Below are 4,559 nucleotides of genomic sequence, written 5' to 3'. Positions count from 1 at the left end.
CCAAACAGGAGTCTATTTTCCAGGAGTACAAGAGAAGGCTGCTTTGTGGTTAAAGGATAGGCACTGAGGCACAGGATTCCTGGCTCTATCCAGAGCGCAGTCAGTTAACCTCAGTTTCCCCATTTATGAAATGCAGATAGCACCAGTTCCCTCCCCAGGAGGTTCTGAAGATAGAAGATGTTAGTTAATGTGTATCATACCGGGGTGGAAAGTGCCATAGAAAGATTAACAGCCAGAGCGTCGGTTGATGTAAATTGCCCAATGACATCAGTCGAGCTACACTGATTTACATCAGGGTCTGGCTCCAAATACTATCTGGAGCGCTCGTCATGCTGAACTCACATATTTATGCAACGATGGAGGTGGTAGGACAGGCCAACCCCTGCACAACAAGGGGGATAGAGATGTGGCTTCAGAACGGAGGGCAAGCGTTGTTGCTTCAGTAGAGTGGGCAAGCACAACGCTCGGGGCTTCACCACTGGGACACTGGGCATCTTCAAATCACAGAGTGTGGCCTGGGTTTTTTTTTTTTTTTTTGCCACAGATAGTCCCCAAAAGGTCACATGACATCACATGCCAGTTATAACGCAGCTATGGGCAGCCTCTAGGACAGTAGATGCCATTTCAACCATGATGTGGATTAGGGTGATTGTGTAGAAAGAGTGATAGAAAGTGACTGCCCTGATGTTATCATACCAATGGGGGGCACTGCATACTGTCTTAGAATTGGACCCAGAGTTGCATTTGCTAGCAGTTACCATGGAAGCCAAACAGTGTGCTGAATCGGGGCAGAAATTTTTCATTTGGCTTCTCCCTGGGATATGAGATCAACCAGAAGGCCCATGCCCAGGCCCAGCTGGAAAGATGGCCTTGTGGTTACAGTATTGGAGTAGGACTCACACAATTAGGGTTCCTTTCCCAGCTCTGCCACAGACTTCCCAGGTGACCTTGAACATGTTGCTTCATCTCCCTGGGTAATGCTGTCAAAAGCACCTAAGTGTCATTGAATGTCATGTCCCATAAGTTCTTTAAAGAATTGGACCCTCTCTGCCTCCATTCCCCAGCTAGCATATGGATTGGAAGGGCTCAAAACATTTCCATCACAGCTTGTTCCTGAGGAAAAAATGTGCTTTTTGACAAAATGAAAACTTGCACAAGAAAATTTCCATTTTCAGCCAATAGTTTGTGAGGTTTTGTCAAAAAACAACATTTTTTGATGTGTGAAAAATGGGGCACGTGCTAACAAAAACCCAGAAAATGTTGAGTAAAACACCAAGAAAATATAAAACATGTTTGTTTTCTTTGAACATTTTGGCAGAAAATAAGCTACCTTTTCTGACTACGGCAAATGTTAATGCATCGCGTGTCCGTCTTGTCTATTTAGATCCCAAGTGTTTGGGGGCAGGGATTCTTTCTTCCTATATGTCTGTCGAGCCCCAATTTTGGCGAGAGCTATTGCAATATAATTTATGACAAAAGAACAGCAAGCGGGGACTGCTCTCAGGTGAAAACAGCTGGGTTGAAATGCAGGGTTCATTGCAGGAGCAGCAGTGGAAAAGGCATTTGCGATTCTAGGCTGAAAATGAAAAAGAGCATCATGGGAGCTATCAACAGGGAAAATGCCTTGCCTGTAGTCCTCTCCTTGTGAGCTGCTGTGATCCACAGAGAGACACCCAACCCCTTGCCAGGCCTCTGCCACTATAGTTAATGATATAGCACCAAAGAAATATATTTTCTAAATGGGCTATTTGCTTTCCTTTACAATTCCACATAAACATGGCATTTCGTCTACTAGCAAAGATGCACTCTTGCTTTTATAAGCCGTCTTAAGCACCACTTTTTACATCAATGACTTTAAATGAAAAAATAAAGCTCTTTTGAATACAAATGTGGCATTTACTTCCTTAATGCCTCTCTTGTGCTATGCTACCTCGAAACCCATCAGAGATACTTTAACATATTGAACAGAATTCCCTTCATTTTGATGCTAATGCAGCATTTCATGCAGATAATGTGCTTGGATCATGCACTGAAATATATTAAAGGTGAAATCTAGAGCTTTGGAAAACCCACGTGGTGAGCAAGCTTTCTTTCCTTTCCATTTGTGCCGTTGTAAGCATAGGGACATACTGCCAAAGCAGCTCAGTCCTGACCCACAGCACACCTTACTAGCATAGTGCTGGGCCCTCTCACAGCTCTGCCATCGATCCTCAATCATACCTGGTATTGCCCCACGATATTCCTGACTGGAACCCACTTCCTCCAACAATTGTCATAGCATCTTGGTCCTGATTCACAGCATCCCCCGGCTATCCAATTCTTGGAGCATGTGGCACAGCACCACCAATGTATCTTGAAACTCTTCTGAGCCAAACCTGCCAGTCCTGGTGGTTGCATGATGTAGCTGAACAGTCCCTAGTTCAACAAAACCCAATTAATGCTTTATGCAGCAGGAAGCCATGTAAGCAGAGAGATTCCTTTAAAGCATAGGTCTCCAACATGTGCTTAAGGAGCCATACATTGAGTCTGAAGTTTCACTTCGTGGTTCTCAAGAGTGAACGTGTTAAGGAGAAAATGTTTATTTGATTATGGATTGAGACTGCACGAGATATCTGTGTCTGCATGACATTAGAGAGAGGTGGATCTGAAGGCATGTGAGGGCAATAGGAATTGTAGGCAAGAAATGGGCCTCATGTCTTCTATTTCCACTTCCACATTCTTGATGGGTCATAATCCTTGTGTGTGTTTCTCCCCACAGGGGAGAAATCCTCCCAGCCTTCTGAAGGTCTCCCTTCCTCCTCCATCTCCAAGGCATCACCTAATCTCATCAACCCAGGCAGCTGATGCAACATCCCTGCTTCCTCCAGCCAGTGAAGGTTTGCTGCAGAGACACCACCCATTGCTATTCCCATGGGAGAGTCCTGAATCGGAGGGGGGCATCCTGCACCATGCCCGGTAGAACCAAATACTCTGCTGCTGTAACTGGGCAGAATGCCAGGGAGATCAGTGGGGCTGCACTCACTCAATCTGAGGACTTGGCTCTGACAGTGGGGATGATAACACATTATGGAGAGGGGGGATTTACCCCCTGTGGTAGTGGCCCATTGCAATATGGTAACACAACTGCTTAGAATCAGATGCTGTAGCATGTCCCCTTTGCTCCGTAGATCTCATCTTTCCAGGTGGTAATTCTAGGTCATTACAAACCCACCCCTCTCCACTGCAGCTCAGCATGATGCCCCCAGAGCACTCCTCATGTTGGTCAGGATGGGAATGTAGTTTCAGATTCAGTCCTAACTCTGTGGCACTTGCCTCTCCGCTCCACCAGCTCTATGCCTATATGAGCACCCTGAAGTTCCCTGCTATATGTCAGTGTAACTGGCCTTGGGTGCTGCTACCACCTCAGTTCCCCTTTGCGATCACCCTTCCTCCAGAGCTCACTGCCCTTCCTCATGACTTCCTCAGATCAGGCTTCTCACCAGAGCTGGCCAGGAAACTAAATTTCACTTCTGAAAAAGTGGGAGTCTGGGAAAAAAAAACAAAAAAACTTTTCCTCCTAAATCAAGCCAAAAAATAAAATTAAAAAAAGCCCAAACCTCACCAAAGTTCCTAGACATGGCATTTTGCAATGTTTTGTTTTGGAAACCCCAGGCTGTTCCCTCAGCAGGAACACTGGGGTGTTTCCCAAGTGAAATATGCTCCTATTGAGCTTGGGAACCCCAGCTCCATGGCAGCCCTCCAGGCGAGCTGCTGAGTAGCCAGGTCTCCCAGCTTCTAGGTGCCTAGATTCCCTGAAAACCTGAGCTCCCAGCAGCCCACCAAGAAGCTTGGGAGCCTGGCCTCTCCACTGGGCCCACAGGCAGGCTGCTGAGGAACCTGGAGTTGGGGAGACACACAGATGAGCTGGCAGGAAAACTGCTTCACATCCATCAGAAGAGTCATGGGAATCACTACATTCCTTGCAGAATATTTCACCTTCAACAAAGCAGGATTTTCTGATGGAAAAACCATTGCATGGGAAACTATCCAACCAGCTCTGCTTCTCACCCAGCTGGCTCCCTCTGACACCTCCTGCCTGGAAACTCTGGAGAGGGGTCAGCTGCCCTGTTCCCCACAGGCTCCCGCCAAAAAGCCCAGCCTTCTTCACGGGCTTTTGTATGCTGTACTCCAAGTCTTCTCTCCCTAAATACTCTCTGATCTCAGACTGCCCTTTATAACTCCCAGCAGGCCTGATTTGGAGTCATCTGCTCCCATCTTGTGATCCCTGAACTTATTCCTTTCAACTGGGGAGGTGGTCTGAGTCCAGCATAAGTGCTGCTGAACCCCAACCCCCTTAAAGGTCAGCTCACCAGGGAACATGACCTAGAGCAGGTGTAACAAAGGGAAGGTTTCAGAGTAGCAGCAGTGTTAGTCTGATGAAGTGAGCTGTAGCTCATGAAAGCTTATGCTCAAATAAATTTGTTAGTCTCTAAGGTGTCACAAGTACTCCTTTTCTTTAAAGAGAAGGTTCTGTCTCCAGCTCGTGCCTTTGCATGCAATCTGTCTGCATGCCTCCATAA

General features: G+C 46.7%; 1 long non-coding RNA gene across 1 annotated transcript; it reads right to left on the bottom strand.

Annotated features, from left to right (window-relative positions):
- Positions 1-438: 438 nt before the first annotated feature.
- LOC122461968 lies at positions 439-4,177 on the bottom strand. Its single transcript, XR_006284277.1, has 3 exons — positions 4,048-4,177; positions 2,221-2,415; positions 439-1,576 (listed from the first exon to the last, which is right to left on the bottom strand). It is a non-coding gene; the product is annotated as an uncharacterized LOC122461968 (long non-coding RNA).
- Between the last annotated feature and the right edge of the window lie 382 nt (positions 4,178-4,559).

Source organism: Chelonia mydas, chromosome 10, assembly GCF_015237465.2.
Source record: "Chelonia mydas isolate rCheMyd1 chromosome 10, rCheMyd1.pri.v2, whole genome shotgun sequence".
NCBI lineage: Eukaryota > Metazoa > Chordata > Testudines > Cheloniidae > Chelonia > Chelonia mydas.
This window is presented reverse-complemented; position numbering and strand designations above follow the sequence as displayed.